Here is an 18,859-nt window from a genome sequence, read left to right on the forward strand (position 1 = left end):
GGGTGACACCTCAAATTTTGATAGCTAATTAAGAAAAGAAGCTGAGGAGAACTCCATTTATTTACTTTGGAAGGATGAAGGATGGTGTCGGCAGAGCAAGGTTAGTGAAGCGGAGGCTCCAGGGAGTGCAAATAAATCTGAGGCAGGGATCACAAAGTCTTCCCCTCCAGCTTCCATATTCTTATTACACTGAATACTCTTATGAGGGAGGACAGATAAAAAGGTAATGGATGTTGATTCATTGGCATCCTTGTTTTCACCCACTATCTGCTTTCCTAGAGAGGACTGTTTGGATCACCCAGAATCTTCTTTCTTTTTCCTTCACCTATTCAGTCCACAACATAGCTGGCCAGGCTTCAAAATAATTCTCCCTCTCTCTTTTTTTAAGAGAAGGAAAATGGCAGGAATGATTCACAGGAATTCACGCCTCACAAACCAAAGCGTGACAGAAGAGAGTATTTCTAACATGGCCCTAACAGGAGGTTTCCAATGCCACTGAAAGCAACATGCCTGAAACTTCCAAGTACCCAGAAAATAAGCTGGAATGGCTAATCCCTGCTGCAGAAAATACTTCTAAACAATTGTCCAGTTAACAGGGTTGTGCTTGGGATGTTCAAATCATGTTTGTCTGAGGAAAAAACTTATTCCTGGGGACAGAAGTGGTAGACAGAGGGAAATGATGCACCCATGGTGGGGAAAGGAGAAAGGAAGAGATTCTGGTATGGATGGGGGCTGCCAACAGCTCTCAGAAAGGACCCTTGCACCCTTTCAGTAACCCCTCCAACACCTTTGATGTTTCCTTGGGGTTAAGGTCCTCTCATGAGACCTCCCACCTCAGGAAAGTCTAATATCTGAGTACAGCAACAAGTGCTTGAAACTTTCCCTCTCATCTCAAGGTCCTGTGACCAGAGGGACATCCCACACAAACTCTGCAAACAGTCCTTGCAGGGAGACAGGGATACGAATTCCATCGAGGCTTCAACTTGAAGTAGAGAGGGGTGATTACCTGGAGCAGGAGACAAGCTTCACTATGACTCCTCAGGGTTGTATCCCAAAAAGTCCTGCAGAGGAAGAGATGACAGCGGTGGAAGAACAATTGGGGTCACCCAGAAAGTGTTGGGAAAGTCATCCCTTCCTAAAAATATGGCTGTACTTGCCATGCAGCCCGGAAGAACAGTAATAAAAACAGTTCATGATAGCCAGTATTAAAGGAATGCTCCCATCTTGAATTTAACTCTCAGGTCACCTCAACAAGGAAGCTATGGTAGATATCTTACAGGAAAAGTGAGGCTTAGATAAGCCAAATGACCTAATAACTTCCAGAGCTGGTGCTAGAACCTTCTTATTTCAGAATTTCAAGTTTTTTCTATTGCTCCTTGCCCAAAATATAATCAGTAGATAGGAGACCCAAATGGTTTTCCCACTGAAATGCCTGTGATGAGCCTAGTGCTTCACTTTGACCTGTAGGATCTACAGTCTTCATCTCTCCGTCAGCCTGAATGGAGAGGGGAGGGAGAGACTATGGGGTTAGCAGGGAGAAGCAACAGGAATTTGGTTTCTTCTTTGTGGTTCTCTTTTAGTTCCTCCTTGCCATACTTCATACCATCCAAACATATTTTGACAGAAAAGGAAGATTCTAACACAGGTCAATAGATGGCTACATAGACGTAGATTTATAAGAAAATATAGGGTAGTATGTACTTTTTCAATTCTGTAAAATTATTAAGAATATTTTAAAATTCTTGTAAATAACCCCCAAATGGAAAAGACAGTCATTTATTGGTAGACCAGGGAAGGTGCATGCAATCAGAAGCTATGTGGTTCAATATTATAAAATTACAGAGCACTAGAGTCAGAAGGTATCTCCCAAATTTTGGAAGACATTGTTCAGAATCAACAAAGGGAGTACTCATTTGCACACTAGTCAGTGAACTCTGGAGCTCATTTCACCAACTAAGTCTAGGCTTCCAGATGAAGGCTAAATCTACCAGTAAGTTCAAGGAATGTTTGGATACACTTGAGCATGGCAGGAATTAATGGAGTGCTGGGAGGTTTGAAAAGTTCCCATAATTTCTCCCAGTCCTGGATGGCAACCATGCTCTCCATGAAATGCTTTTTGGTGCCCCATCAGAGACGCTGTTGCTAGAATGGCAAACAGGCCTAATGTGACATATTCTTAAATAAGGAATGGGTCATACTGCCCTTTTTCTGGTCACAGAGCACATTTCACTCCCTGTTCTGGAGTGTTCTACAGCTCTTGGCAGCGCTGACCATAGGACTAATCATCTTGAGAGAGATTTTCTCATAATTGAGTGGGATGGGAACTTGTACACTTAGAAAAAATATAAAGTATGCATTAAATAGAATTTTATCCCAGAGAAACATGAAATAAAGACAAAAGAACTATCTCCAAATGCTAGAAGGAACTGCCAACTGGAAGCAGGGGTATGTCAGTTAAAATAGACCAGGTAAGGCTGCACTAACAAACAAAACTTCAGAGGTTTACTAAAGCACACTCTAGATGTCCATCTCTGGTTTGGGGTGGCGTGGGGAATGAGATGCTTGGCTCTAACTGCCCTCTCTCAGGGACACAGGTTGACTAAGCCTCCATTATCTGGAGAGTCCCTGGTCACAGGCAAGGAGAAGAGAGGCAAATTATAAAGGAAAACAGCTAATTTCACACTGATTTGTGCAGGCTTCTGCCTTTCGTTAGCCAACGTAAGTCACTCTGAAATGGTTAATTTTAATGATTTAGGGGAAGTGAAGTTCTACCATGCTTGAAGGAGAACAAGAAATACTAGCGAACAGCCCCAAGAACTACCAGTGGGACATTTGCACATTTGGCTCAAGATGGCTAAACCAATACCACTGTGGGCAAGGTGCAGGGGCAGGTATCAGCTTAAAAGAAGGGAGAGCTCCCAAGAAAAAGAATGGGCTGGCTAGGGAAGCAGAAAATTCCTTTTCACTGATTGTATTTTAGATGATGAATAAAGTTCTCAAAGAAATGCTAAAAAATCCCAAAAGTCTACAGGAGCCAGGTAGGTAGCATAATGCGTGAATCATCCAGGAGAAAGTATAGACATTCTCTGTGTGTTAAACATATGGAAATACTCTATGGTTTCACAAAGACATTTGCTTTCTTCTATGTTTTGTCATAAATGGAGCCCACCCAATAGATCTTTGAAAAGGACATAAGAATATAGGGGCAGTCATTTACTTCAAAACAAAAACCTCATGAAACAAATGATAAATGAAGGCAGATGACACCTAGCCTCAGCCCAGGAGCCAGTAAGAGAGAGGAGGGGACAGAGGAAAATTGGAGAGTGTACATCTCAATGGAAAAGAGAATACTACTCTAGCTGATTGTTGCCATGTGGGGAGGCAGGCCCAACATGCCCAGATTTTCCAATTTTAATTTTTAAGAAAGGCTGAAAATCATGATGTGTACATGCAATCTCCCATTTTTAAATTTTGGTACAATTATTTTCTATAGATACTCTGTGGACCAAGTAAAGCATGATGAACCTAAATGTGGCCAATGGGCCAGCAGTTCATGGATTCTGCTAGAAAGAACAGTTCTGTTGTAAGCATGAGTGTGGGGAGAAATGCAGAATTGTATGGCCTCCAAGATTGTGTTGGGAGGCCAATAATTAGCACCCTTTTCCGGAATTCTGAACCAACTGGTGGGGGGGAGGGGCGTGAGCAGATGAGATCCAAATTATAACCTTTCTTACTGAGTAAAGAAAGGTAGGGAAATGTGGGCAGATCAACTTCCAAGAATAAGAGAATCTTATTTCCAAGAGTGCTGGCCCAGGTTAGGACTTGCACCCTGCTGCTCCCTGCCTCCCACACCTAACTGCAGGATGTGAGCCTGCTGTGGGCAGCGGGTTTACCAGAGGAAGATATCAGAAGAGGCAGAGCTAGCCAGGCTTGCTTTCCCCCATCAGATAATTCACTCTTCCTCTCACCAATGGGGGTAGGGTGTGGGGGTGGTGAACAAAGAGGTTGTTCAGATAATGGAACAGTTTCCACATGGAAGACAGAATACACTCAGAGGTTATTTTCCACCAAGGCCACCTCTAGGACACTGTGCATCTTGGTACAAGTTACACAAAAGCATCCTGGGAGATGAATTGCAGACGGGCCCTTTCCTCCATGTGGACACAGCCCCAGGCTGGGGCACACAGCTTGCCAAGCAGTGCCCAGGCTAGAATCCAGCCCACACTTGACTACTGGGCCTGCTGTCTATGTACAAAAACCTACAAGTGCCCAGAGCGGCCCTGCTTTGGACTGTAATAACCCTATCAATTTGATTCCAGATTGTTGTCTTGAAAAAATGGTGAATAACACCCACTCCCTGTCCACTTCAAACAGTTGGAATTACTGTTATGCCAGGCTGTGGCTAGTTTGTGAATCGGGTGGAGCAGAGGAAAGTGTGACTGCCTGGCATGGCCTGTAGCTTTTATTATTATTATTATTCTCTCGATTTCACAATCACTAAGTTGGTACAAAGAATGAACAGCCATTTTTTTCGGCATGCCAGAACTTAGTGAGGCTATAATCATTTCTTCACAATGTTTTTTAGTAAAGAATATTTTAAGGGAGACATCGTTTTAAAAGTTTCCATGTACAACTGTGGCTTGTCCCAAATTCTTTGTATTCAGATGTCAGACCGTAATTGTTGGTTAGCAGCAAGGTTACCAGATGGGTTATAAAATGCATTTCAAATGAATATCAAAAGGACTTAAAGAAAATACAGTTAACAGCTGGTGTAGTTGAGGCAGGCTACAGTTTCACTGCAAAAAAATTTAATCTTGTCTTCATTAGAGTTGGGCACATTTTTGTGTCTGTGACATAACATCTTCGTTTCCAGAAGGAAGGAATACATGGGACTCTAATTAAACAAAACAAAACCAGAAAGAATAGAAATTTGTACTTACAGAGGTGAGAGACATACCCATGCAGGGGAAAGCAGAATGAAAAACAAAGAATATTTAGTTCACGCTGATCTTTCTCTAACATTTCATAACCAGAGAAACGCAATCAGTGCTGTCTCCAGAGAGATCCACACAGGATGACAGGCTTCTGTATTCGTTCATATTTCTACTCAAGCCAGGTGCTTTAGAAAAAAAAATTTAAATGTTCAGTACTACTTAGCTGGAATTGAGCTCTCTCCTCTAACACACTGCCAGCAAACAGAATTCCACGTTTTTGCCAAACTATTTCCAGGTCACTGATGTGTTTGAAGAAAAGAAAGCAGATACGGCCATCTGGCAAATCTGCAAAGGGCCACTCTTCCAAAACTCGGCTTAATTGAGACCCATTCATTCATTCATTCATTCATTCAACTAGATACTTACTGAGAGACTCTAAACCAGGCATGGTGATAACTGCACCTGCAGCCACCCTTCCTCTCCTCTGTGAGACAATCTACAGAACCATAACTATTCCTATGGACAGCCTGAAATACTCACATTTTTTAGTCGGTGAAGTGAGCAAGAAACACATTTACCTTGTAATAAGTATTTGAGGAAGAAATGAGCAAACAAACAAACCCACTCCATTTCACATGTGATTCCATGTGTGTAACCAAAAAAGGGAGAACATGTATTTATTAACATGCCCACCTAATGTACAGAGATATATCCTGAATATAGGGAGGGGGTCCTCAGAGGAAGCAAGAGCAAATACACCCCTGTGGGCACCCGTGGTTATGCTAATCAACCAGGGGCAGAAGGCTGGAGCTGAGTGCTCTGGTGTAGTGCCCATGGTTTTTTTTTTTTCCCCCCATTTATCTTTCTAACGCTCTCTACTTGGAGATCTGTAGGGTGAAACTAGCACCCACAGGTGAATACCCCTAATGTAGGATGCCCATGGCGATGTGCTTGCTCTCCTTTCTCTCTCCCCTCACAAAGATAACAAACAGACCAGGAAAGCATGGCACATGGGGAAGTGGAGTTAAAATGTACCGCACGTTACTAATCCTAACATAACATTGGCAGCTTGCACCATCCCCCTGCCAAACCCAAATTAACACACTGCCTTACTGGAAGGCAAAGGCTGCAGCTATATTTATAGCTCAATTAACAAGTTTCATAACTAAACCTCCAGAAGTCCTAGGCAAACCTGACAAATGCTAGGCATCTTAACACCACAGTGACCCTGCCAGAATGCCACCATCTTCTAATGGGGAACAACTCCTGCTATCACCTTGTGAGAACAATGATGACTGGCACTGGCCCATCTTGATAAAGGGAGGCAGGCTGGGCAGCTCCACACTTGTCAGGGGTACGTCTCGTAACAACTCCGAACCAACACACATACGGTTGTTTCAAGCAGGCGGGTAATTCTCCTTCCCTTTGCAGACGGATGGAAATGCCTGCTCCTTAGGAGCCAATGGCTGCAGAGAATGACTGCCATCTTATGACTCAGGAGCCTTGGTCCTTCCTGGAACAGTGTAACAGAAACACAGAGTACGTCACTTGGTGGACGTTATTGCTTCAAAAGAAGCAGACAACTTCTTCGTTGTATCTTCTAAGCAGGTTATTTTTGCTTGAGGGAGAAAGGTTCTTCAGAAGATCAGGGCACAGAGAGCAGTGTCAGGATGATGAGGAAGGGTGCAATAGAGTCTTTTTAAAACAGCTCTGGACTTAGAGCAAATTGCCTTCAGAGTTCAGGTGAACCCTCCCTTTATTCCGGAGTAACAAACATTTTGCGTAACACCACACATTGTGGTGACTTGTCTGCATGTCTGCCTCCCACACGGGACTGGGGGCTCTTGGAGCCCAAGGAGGAAGCAGCCTTCTGCATCATGTCCTCCACAGCACTTAGTAAGCAGTAGTAAGGGTTTAGCATTTGCGAATGAGGGAATGAATGAATGGATAAATAAGAGTGTTCTCCCACACACTATCAGAAATTACACCTCTAAGGCTCTTGCTTAATTTTTTTCAGGTTGGAGTTAAATGCATTTCATGTATCATCCTCACATCTTTGTATCAACCAAAATTCATCTCCACCTACCTCTGTTACAGTGCTCCTCCTCATGAAGAGCTAGTTATATCAGTCAAAAGCAAGCTAGAAAAAAAACATCTACAATTAGCTGATCAGAAGCTCTCTATCCATTTCTGTTGTTTGGGGCTCTTGGCTACTAACATGGAAGAGAAATAGACAGTCAACTATTGAGTCTATTTTAATATATTCAACTGCACAACTTTGGGGAAGTCAATACTAATTCCTGAGCTTTAATTTCCTTGTTTGTAAAATGAGGGGGTTAATCAAGAATGATCTTTAAATGCCTTGTCAGCTTTTAAATATCATTTTATTTTTCTGCCATCCAGTCTTACCCACACATATTAAAGGCATACTCCTCTGCTCTCCCATCACCTAAATGGAACAATTGGAGAAGATAGTTTTTAAAAACCAAAAATAATGAATCTGATATGAGAGAGCCCACGTTCCTTTCTGCCTCCTTTGAGTTCTTGCTGCTGGGTCTTCAATGTCAAGCACAAACTGTTCTCTCTAAGGAATAGAAGCAGATGATTTTCTCTGGAAAACTTTGCAGCTGCTGAGAAAACATTATAAACATTCAAGTGTAGGATAGAGGGGTTAAGGCAAAGGGAGGTGTTGTCAACAAGCAGACAGAAGACCACGAAGGAGATTCTACCAGGATTCAAAGTTCTATTGCTCCCTCCTACTTCCTACTGTAACAACTTCCTGGAATGAAGATGCCACTATAACTAGGGCCATAACACATAGCCAGGCCAAATCTAGACCTGGTAAGGTATAGCTCCTGTTACTGATGTTGTTTTAATGTGGGTTTAAAGTCAATGCCTTTGGGTGGTTCATGGTCTGCCTATTTTATCACTGGGCCCCCATTCCCTAGGTCTTTCATGCCAATCTTTTCACTCATTCATGGCACTGGTACTTAAAAAAAAAAACAACAACAAAAACTGCATCTGTCGTCTTCTACTAGAATAGAATATAAGCCCCATAAGTGCAGATATTTGTTTGTTTGTTTAGTTTTGTTCAGTGTCTAGCTCAGAGTAAGTATTCTATACATATTTACTGAATGAATAAATAAAACTCCCCTCCCAATTGCTCTCTCTCCCTCAGAGCTCCTATCACACAACAGTCACATTAACACAATAGCCAATTAATTTAACAAACATTTATTAAGTACTAGACACTGCAGCAGGGATATCGAGATGAATTATACTAAGTTCCTTGTTTTAGAAAGCTCACTTTTTAGAGAAGGAGTCAGGCACACAGACCAACACATGCAACAAAATAACACACTAGCTTTGGTAAGGGAGATATGTTTACACGTGCCCCAAAAAAGATTGTTAAGAAAGCAGGAAACATTTGCAATGTATCTCACGGGTAGCAGAAGTTCATTACCTGGACAAGGTGGGGAGGGTATTCCACACAGAGGGAGCAGAATAGGCAAAGCCACAGAGCTCTGAAAGTACGGATGCCCAGGGCACAGCTTACTTCAGGAGTAGTCAGAAGAGACAGCGTGGAGAAGGAGCAGGGGAGGTGGCGCTGGGGAGGTAGAACATTTCTGGGATTGTGAAGACCTATAAGGCCAAGCTGAGGAGATTACATGATATTATGTAGGAAAGAGATGCTGTTGAGGTATTTTAATTGCAGAGCATGAGGAAAAGAGTGATGTATGAGAAAGTTGCTCTGACACCAATATAGGGAATAGGCTGCACTGAGACTGAGCTAAGAGGTTTTAACAGTATTCCAGAGGAGAGATGATGGGAGATAAAGTAAAGCAGGGCAAGTTGAAATTCTCTTGGGAGAAATTTATGCAGTGGAAATTTTGGAGATAGACTTAACAAAGGAAGGAGAAGAAGAGGTAGGAGGTAAGAATCAAATATGGGCCTGGAATTCCTGTCTTGGGGTAACTGGCTAGATGATGTTGCTAATTAATGGATATGGAAAAATCAGTTAGCAGGGATATAGTCACTGAATTGTCAATATCATGGTCAATGGTGACCTTTCTCAGGGCAGTTTCAGAAAAATGAAGGGAAAGAAAGTAAGTGCATAGGATCAAAGAAAGGACGTGATGTGAGGTATCAAATGCTCATACATGACCATGTCATTATTTATTTTTTTTTCCAAAAACTTCGTGAAAGCAAAGGGAAACAAGGTGACATTTTGAGAGGAAAGCAAATGCAGGAAAGATAATAGAGGTTTTATTTTTTTTTCTCCCTCTGTTTCAGAATGAGAGCGACATATAAGTATACTTGTATATAAGTACTTTTTAGGTTGAGAAGTGGTCTGCAAAGAAAACACATGAGAAAGAAAAACATAATTTATGCAAAAAAGTCCTTGGGATGGACTTAGAACAGTGCCTGATGCATAGTAAGGCCTCCACAAATGCTATTATAATATCCATTACTTCCTTCTTTATCATATGGTGATTTAGATAACTGCTCCAGCTCAGTAAATAGCCCATTAGCTCACAAAGAGAAAGGTTGCAACTGTTTAGAATCTGTGCTTCTCATAAGAAATTGGTACAATCATTCATTCAACATGTTTCTTGAATAAATGGTAGAATTTGAATTTGTTTCAGGTGGACTTGTTGACATCTGCCTGTATTCCAGAGTACTCTAGACATTTTTATCCTTACCTTTGGAGTATCATATGGTGTGTATTGAATAAATGGCTCTGACCCAGTCTCACATCACAGTACTAAACTTGTCTATAACAGTTATAAGACTTTCAGCCCCATGTAACATAATTAGAAATTCAGAAGAAGGAGACAGAAGGCCCTAGCTGAGGTAAGACCAGAAACTATATAATGACATCAAAAATTGGGTTCCTTCAGTCTTTCTTCTATGCTGGCCTCGTTGTTGGCTTTATTCAAAGGCCTGTCCTCCTCAGCATCACAAAGTGGCTGCAGTAGTTTCAGGTGTCACATATTGATAAGATAGAATAGCATCCAGAGAATGAGAAAACATTTCTTTCTGGGTATCTTTCTTGGGAGAGGAAACCTTTCCAAAAGCCCAGACTTGCCTTGTACCTCATTAGCCAAAACTGTGTCATAAGCACATGCCTCAAGCTATGGTTATGTGTCCTTTGGGGAATGAGGCCACCATCATTGCCTTAGACCAATCAAGAACCATCCCCTTGGAAAGAGAAGCCACATGTTCAGAACTTCATGGTCCTGAAGAGGAGTGTAGACTGTGGAACCAACACTTTTCTGTTTGGAAGGATAAAGGTGGGGCAGAGAGATGTATGTTGAGTATGTAGTCAACAGTGTTTGCCATATTTGAATCAAAACTCATGCAGCATCAGAAAAAAGGGATATAAGACAGCAGTTCTTTAATATGTAGACATAAAATTCACTTTGGAAAATTACTCCATCAAAAAATAGATGATATAACAGTAAAATGATGAACAGTAAATAACTATTGCAAGTCTCAGAAGGTGATAGTGCCTCAACAAGGAGATTGATCAAACACGTGGCCCTCCTGTCTCAGTAAAGTTGCCATGATGCAGGGAGGCAGGGTCTTCATTCACGCCACTCACGTTTGTGTCCTGCTTTGTGTTTGACCTATCAGAAAAATCTAGAAATGAATATTAGCAAAACAGATTCCCTCCACTAAACCAGAATATCATCTAGAGAAAAAGACTAACATCTAAAGAAATAACTGTAATACTTGCTTATAGGTGCATGATGAGTGTACAAAGTCAAAAGTTTTTCATTTCTCTAGTTAAGGCCATTTAATAATAATGATGATGATATTAATAATAGGAATGATAGCTCACCTATATAGAATTTATGAAGGTTTTCCTCCTCTTCAATTTAAATATTTCCTGACTCCATAGCCTAGCACAAAATTAGCCGTGGTCAATCTTATTGTGGGGCAGGAAAAGATTTCATAAAGGATTATGATGCTGTAACAGGGTCTTGAAAAATAATTAGTTCCTTGCCAGGTGCAAAATGGTCTGGGCAGGGCATTTCAAATAGAGGGAATATTCAGTTGCTTCAATAATCAGGGCTTTTAAAAAATAATATTACTTTAGTGAAGGCAATAACAGGGAGGCTAAAGAAGAGGGAGGAATAAAATACTTGATGGAGTTCAGTGAAAATTTGAATGTGGTAAAAGAAAGGGAAAAATCCAGAATTATTGGACAGATGAAAGTATGATTAATCAGGAAACAGAAGGCAAGAGAAGAAGTTAAAATGTAAGGTGACCAGTTCATCCCGGTTTGGCTGGTACTCTTCCAGTTTAGTCCTAAAAGACTTACATTCTTTTATGTAAGTGAAACTCCTCAGTTCCAGCAAACCAGGATGGTTGTACCCTGTAAGAAGAAGCAAATTTTGAGGAAAGTATGATAAGTTCAATTTGGGAGAAAATAATTCCAAATCTATTGGACTGTAGAACATTCATTCAATTTGCATCCATTTGACTCCAAACCAACCGGCCAGTTCAGTGAAACTTCAACCTGCTAGTGTTCACCTGAATCCTCTATAAGATAGTTTTAAAGGGATTTTCCACATTTCTACCCTATCCTATAGAAACCAACGCCTAGCTTTTGCACAGTTAAGTGGGAAGGCTCTGACATAAGTGGTTAGATGATCTTTTTCCACTGGTGTTTGTAGGCTGCAGATACAATGTAAAGGATAATTGATGGACATTTTTTGAGACTTTAATGGAAATTGCCAAAAAAGAAAAAAATCCTTAAAAGGAATAGGTCTTCTTGTAACCCATGATCACCCGTATCAAAGAGGCTAACATCGGCTTTTGCCACCAAAATCATTATTCATCAGAAAATAGAGTGCTCCATGCCTTATTAATTTTGGTTCACAAAGATGTACCTGTATTTGGACATACGTAAGCACTCAACAATTTGTTATAAAAAGGAATTAGAATGAGCCCATAAATGAACCTATTACACTTATTACACATTAAGCCAAACAGCTATGATCTCCAAATTTCTTTTCTTTTTTAAACAAATAAGAATTTGAAAATCATGTCCAAGGAAATTTTACGTTTGAACAATAGCTCCGAGAACATTCTAAACATCCACTTTAGCTTAGCAAAAGCCTAGAAACATCACGGCAGGAAGGACATTCCCTTGAATACATTTATTTGCACTTGAGACCAATATTGCCCCACCAACAGCATGGTCTATTAACTGACCCATAAGCCTTGTTTAAAACTAAGGGGCAGACATGGAGGACGGTGAGCAGCTTTTAACTGGGCAATTCCCACTACTGATTTAAACCAGACCTTTAGTGTTATTTTAGCATAAGTTTTGGATTTAATTATCTTAAATGTCTAAAAGAATGCATACAATTCCCAAACTGTTTATCTCTTTTATGGCAAAATCTCTTCTCCTATCCCTAGAAATCTGTTTTAATTATTTAATCCGTTTGGCTGAAACTTACAAAGCATTAAATTGTTAGTTGTTACTTAACATTCCTTATAAATTGCATTTATTAATTTCTGGATAGAGACTTGTCCATTGCTACAGTAATTTAAATTAGTACCACATGGTTACAGACCGCTGTTGAATGATGATTAAATCTTTGGGGCAAATTCAGTCTTTAAAGATATTTAAATGGCACTAGAGATAAGCTAACCAAATTTGGGTCCAAGAAGTTACAATTTATCAAAAATGTAATAAACCATGGCCAGAATATTCATTGTAAGCAGCACATAATGTGGTCCATGAAATGACATTTTAGCATCTCTCTCAGAGCTGTGGTCACAGGAAAGTCTGCTGACAGTGCAGGCCCAGCAATGCTCCATTGATACTTAACAGTTCCCATCTACAAGCCACTTTGCAATACCATGGCTTTTTATACACTCAAGTCTCTCTGATACTCTATCAGTCATTTTGTTATTCAACACAGTGACACGGTCCTTTCTTGGTGCTTTAATTTCACGGGTGCAAACAATCAACATTGCACACAGTCCTTTGGAATCTTCACAACAGAAGGAGATGCTGTGGGAACTTGGTGGCATTTCAGAATTGAAGAAATCACTAGGGGAGCAGGCTCTGTAGGGCAACGGACTCTAAACAATTTAAGTACAGGGGCTCTGGCAAAGTTAAGGAATCCATCCCTGGTTATGAAAGTGGAAGGGGACTTTAGAACTTAGGTTTCCATATTTTTGATCCAGTGCTGTTTCTTCGACATCTATTACCACCACTGAGTCCATTTAGTTGATATGATCCTGGACCTTAAAATGTGCTCAGATCACTGAAAGGATCTGATCATTTCTCCCCAGGAAACCAATCAGGAAAATGAAGCGATAGAAGATGAACCTCCCCTTGCTTCCAAATACTTAAGGAATAAAAAAAATTAAAAAAAAAAAAAAAAAAAAAAGAAGGTGATAGCAGGGCATAGGAGAGGCCATAATGCCTCTTACTGGAAAAACTGACTGAAATGCTCAGGTAAAATAACAAAATCGACTTAGAAAATAATAGATTCATTTTCCTGCAGCTAAAGATAAATATTAAATAATCCAAAGTGCTGCTGGTGAAAATTAATTTCTGTAAGGCAAATAGTGTAGTGCATATATATGTTTCAATTTCTGTTTGGCAAGATGCCTAATTTGAACGTCCAGCACAGACCTTTGAAGTACTCTGGCTGCTCTGATAACACAGATGCTTAAACAAGGATTGCTTCCTTGGGGCTCCCAAGCACTGTAAAAAAGTCTGATTTGGACTGTCAGGATCCCAAATAATTCCAGGTATTCAGCTTCAAAACACAACATTTTTTAATGCATTAATGATACATTGCAGCTCTTCTGAATTGAATTATGCCAGAAGACAGGAGTGACATTAATTTAGAGGAGTCACAAAGTACAGAACCACTGCAATTTGTGTTCCCCAAATTACAGTCAGGTGCAGTCGCCCGCATAGGGCAGGTTGAAACAGGATATACAGTGAGAAAAAAGGGCTTCAGAGAGAGGCCTCTAATGATTCATTTACAATGGAAAGAAGGGATAAAGGGCAAATAGCACATTGTATTCTAAATCATGAAACGGTTATCGTCATTCTGCCTGTCTACTCTTAAACCACCTGAGAGCCAAGCTGCTTTATGCCTCCTCCCAGTTTCAGCACTGCTTTCTTACTGCTAGAGTTTGGCAAATCACATAAGATGTTCCCAGGAAGCCCAACACATTCATGACCACTTCTGTAGAAACTTTCAGAAATGCGAAAGAAAAACCACCACCAAACCAATAATAAAACATTTATAATCTGAACTTTTGTAGAAGTTCCCTAAAAGCCATCACTAATTTCTTTGACACGATTTCACCGGGAAGAATCTTCCGCTAGGAGCATGGATGATCGAGCATACAGGATTCTGGACCAAGCAAAGGCCATGAGGCAAGGCAAGTTCTCAGTGGCCACAGAGGGAAGCGGAAGGTTGCTGGGAATGATCATGAATGGAATTACCTTATATCTAACTAACCCCACTCAGGTTCTTTCTACAGAAGATCTTAGCAGAACACTGGGTCTAAAAACAGGACCATTGAGTGGGATTCATCACTTTGATATTCTACAAACACTCCATGTCTCTTTCCAGAAGGGACATCAACCCAACATACTGACCAAATTCTAACTTGTGTTAGTGCATTCTGTCTCCTCTGAATACCTCCTGGAACTTCATCTGGTCTTCATTCCATGTTGTAAACCAATATGAGCTGTTGGAAAATTGCCTCTGAGGTGGCTGTACTTCAGTACCGGGCAACATGACTCATGAATATTTTTAACATTCAAGGCCATATGCTCCTCTCATCTGCAGAGCATGGAGTGGAAGGGGACTTCTTAAATAACACACAGTGTGGCAGCTATTGCCAGGCATGCAGGAAAGAGGCACACAGAGTTTTGGATGTTCACCACAGTCAGAGATGGGCAAGTTCTCTGACTTCAAGGGAGAATGCCAGGTACACATAGCCATGAAATATTGGGAGAATAAAGGGTTTATTTTTGTGCTTTTTAAAAAATCTTGGTTTCGTTGCTTGATTTATCTTTCAAATCAGTTGAAGGAAATGCTCATTACCAAGCCAATCTTCAAGTTCATCCAAGTCCTCTCCCTTTATCCCGCTTACTCCCACCTCTCTGTCAGGGTTCAGGGAAGTCCTGGGAAGGTGTTCCCCAGCAGGCCTGCCAATGCCCAGAACCACAGGAAGAGGGTAGAAAACCTCTCTAGTTTTCATGATATGGAAAGGTTTAAAAATGCAAAGACATCAGTGGACTGGTGTAAAGGGGAACAACTTCTGAAAAAGTTTTTAGTGGGAAATGGGGATTTGGGGCAGGGGAGAAGGATGGAAAAGGAGAAGGATGGAAGAGGAGGGATGTTAGAGATGACAGTAAGGAAAGCACAGTTGCTCCAAGAGGCTGGAGATCAAGAGAGGACCAATAGGGAAAAAGGACGATTTCTACTTTCTAATTACAATTTCATAGATTTCCACCTCTGTTTTGATTTTGAATAGATATCTATTTAGAATTAGCCAACTTAGATTGGCCAACTGAACTTATTGGCAACCTTTCTAGGTAAGTTTCATAACCTGATATTTATTTAAGGACCCAGCATATCTGAACCCTGTGTTAGGAACAAGGGATCTAGCCATGAACAAGATGGATGTGGTTCCTGCCCTCGCAGATCTTATATCACAGCATTTGATCAGCATATGAGAATACAGTCGGGTGGGGTAGAGGGGTCCCCACACGAACTGAGAGCTAAATTGAGACTTGTGTGACAAGGAGAAGCAAATCTGATCATCTTTGTGAGCTTAGTTTCACTCTCTGTGAAAACTGGGCTCTCTTCCCTGCCACTGGCTCATTACCATAAGGAGGCAATGAAGAAAAAAATGGTTACCCATGTGGGGATAAGCAGAGTTTGTTAGAGAGCAAAACGTATAGTGTTACCATCCCTGGGAGGCCAAAGAAGTCAGCAACTGGGGTTCTGACTTGACCTTGAGTTTCTAAAATCACCCAGAAGAATGGGCGGCTGTGCCTTCTGGGCCCATTGCCAACACCACGCATGCCCTGCTTCAAAGTAGGCACGTGCAAGTGCTTTCCTCCTGTCCTTTGTGTAGTTTGGCATGGTGCTGACCCTGTGCCCTGCTCTACCTAGTGTAAGGTTCCCAGGCCCTGGTTCTATTGTCTCATCACCATAAACGATATCTGAGGACAAGCAAGGTCTGTCAGGAGTGAAAGACCCTCAAAAATGAATGCCACTAAAGTCTTTGCTTGACAGTTTTAGTTTAGGGTCAACCACACACCTTACTCTACCTGGGTAGGCAACATTGTACAAAAAAGGCCAGGAGCAGCAGGGATTAATCTGACCCCACACCTTCACAAACTGTTATTATTTATTTCTAAATACATAATTATTTGGGATATATTCCCACGACTTGGGACATTTTGAAGTGCCATAAATCTGTATGGTCACAGAAAACATGAATATTTGCTCTCATGTAGAAAATAGCTGGGGGATGGATTGTTCACTTTTTGTTTAGAAAGGTTGCTGTCCGTTATACATGGGTTTAATTATTTTCCCTATTTGCTTTTATATGTGCTTTCACTTCTGTTGTGGCAGGGTTTTATTATTATTATTATTAATCCCAGAAAAAAAGGGAAGGATTCAACACAGGAAAAGCACAAATGCAGTAAAATTTACTGTAATCATGTGTTCAGTAGGAACCACGGTCATTGCAGGGTAGAGCTGCACACCTACTCATTCTTTCGTGATGATCATATTTTTACTATTTCAAATTTAATACTTTTTCTAATATATTATATGTTACCTCCCATGTATTTAAGCTGTACTTAAAAGCATGCTAAGAACTGGTAATTCTTTAATGGTTGTTCACTTACAAGCGATTGTGGGTCATTACACAATCATTTAAAGGGCATTAATGAGAACCATTTAATGGTTTTAGTAGAATATCATTGTAAGGGACAGGGGAAAAGTTACTGGCTGTAAATTTTTATGACCATTTCTTACAAAACGTATTACTTTAAAGATTTATGTATGTAACAATGAGTACAATAAAAGCCATGCTAAAAATAATTTGAAATCAAAGTAATGCATATAGATAAGTCCTCGCTCTGCTGCAGTTGGGTGGGCCATTTTTCCTTAATCTCCCCTGCCTCCTTCCTTTATTCTTCCCTTCCTCTCTCCCTCCTTTTCTCTGCTTTCCTTCCTCTCTCCCTTCCTCCCACCCTTCCATTTTCTTTCTTGAAAGACACCTTTAGTACCATTAAAAATTTTGCTTTAGTGGAAACAGTTACAGATTGAAATCTCAACCAACATGGTTTTTTGTTTGGGAGGGAACAGGAGACTAAAAAGGAAGTGGAACTAGCCCTGGTAGTGCACCCTTGGAGATCCAAAAGGTACCTGCAAAAAGTGGCAAAAAGTGGCTTCAGGCATACCCAGGGGAGCATCCTACATTTTGCTCCATGCAGCACACCTCTTGAAAAAGAAATGGGTATTTGAGAAGCTTACTGTACTGAGGGAGTAACCTTATTAAAGTGCTTTAATAACACAACAGTCATCATATTATGCCTGGTTTTGTCCACTTAAGATTCTCGTGGAATACTTAATGAATAAGACAATGCCCCTTTCCCAGTATTCTTGCATAAGCAGGAGGATATTTCTAATTAAAAAGGCAGGGTTAGCATAGCACATGAAATGAACAGAGCTATATCTCTAGAAATGCCAAGAATTTTACTGTTTGCATTAAGTAACACTTGTATTTCTCTCTGAATCTAGCCCAATACCCATTACCAATAAGATGAAGATTTAAGATAACTTGGTCAAAGACGGTGAATTACAACTTTTAATTAAAATGTAGAAATAGTTGCCTTAAAATAAGCATGATAATACTTTCATGATCATTAATTTTTTATGGAGGGAACAACAAAAGCAACCTGAATATTTTAGAATGTGACATTATAAAGACAGGCAAAGGGGATTTTTAGAAAGTTATGGATGTCCCAGAGAGAAGACTGTGTAGTTACTACTCTCCATTTTTACTCTCCTTGGAAAGCCCAGCAGAATGCACCCCATGTAACTGGATCCACAGTGATTTCTTTACTTAACTACATTCAGATAAAGAAAGTGATGAGCAGGATAGTAAAATGATAAGGCAAACTTTGGGATTTACAAAGAGCACTTACACCAAAGTGCAATTCAAAAAATGTTTATTGATAACAGGGAGGAGTGGAGCTGATTTCTTGATGTAATCTCTAAATCTTGATATGAAATAGAATTTTAATAAATCTAATGTAAAGCTGAAATATTTTTGGTGCTGCAGTATAGACCTAATATGATTGAAGGATTGGTGATTTTCTGTGTATGTGCTGTGGTTTCATTTGCCATAATTAGTTCTTATTGATACAAATCTAGGTTCATACCTCCTTCTGACATTATCTTCATCTCTTTCCCTAAATAAATCTTCTATCATTAAGGCTTCTTTGAATGTGTGTGCAGTCTTTCCTCTGTCACTTTATTCATGCTGATTCCTGCCAGGAATGACTCTGCTTTCTCCCTGCCCAAGTGCTCTCTGTCTTGATCAGCTCAAGCCCACCTCCTCCATGAAGCCTTCCTCAACCACTCTAGCCTAGGACCTGGTGTCAAAACCAAAAGCTACCACTAAACACTAAAGTGAACCGTGTTGATAAATAACCTAACCTCAGTTGTCTTCCTCATCTGTAGAATAAGGAAATAATCATATTTGCCTTTTAAAGCTGTTGTGATGGTTACATGAAAAATATACAGCAAAATATCTGGAACTGGGTAGTTTCATAATAAATATTAGTTCCTCCTTCCCTCTTTCCCTCCCTTTTGAACTCGGAGAAATCTATGTCTAGGCTATCCAGT

The 18,859-nt window shown here is 40.4% G+C and overlaps 2 long non-coding RNA genes across 3 annotated transcripts in view; both read right to left on the reverse strand.

Moving 5' to 3' along the window:
• Positions 1 to 1,035, reverse strand: part of LOC119512711 — a 41,384-nt gene extending 40,349 nt beyond the window's left edge. The window contains exon 1 of the long non-coding RNA XR_005212446.1: positions 1,007 to 1,035. This is a non-coding gene — a long non-coding RNA (uncharacterized LOC119512711). The remainder of the gene's footprint in view (positions 1 to 1,006) is intronic.
• The window catches only part of LOC119512710, a 231,868-nt gene that overhangs the window by 150,231 nt on the left and 62,778 nt on the right, over positions 1 to 18,859 (reverse strand). The window contains exons 4-5 of one of the 2 annotated variants that reach the window (XR_005212445.1): positions 11,263 to 11,316; positions 6,268 to 6,447 (exon numbers count right to left, since the gene is read on the reverse strand). This is a non-coding gene — a long non-coding RNA (uncharacterized LOC119512710). Of the gene's footprint in view, positions 1 to 6,267; positions 6,448 to 11,262; positions 11,317 to 18,859 lie in introns of those variants that run through there. The other variant, XR_005212444.1, reaches the window with a different exon arrangement.

This window comes from Choloepus didactylus, chromosome 17, assembly GCF_015220235.1.
Source record: "Choloepus didactylus isolate mChoDid1 chromosome 17, mChoDid1.pri, whole genome shotgun sequence".
NCBI lineage: Eukaryota > Metazoa > Chordata > Mammalia > Pilosa > Megalonychidae > Choloepus > Choloepus didactylus.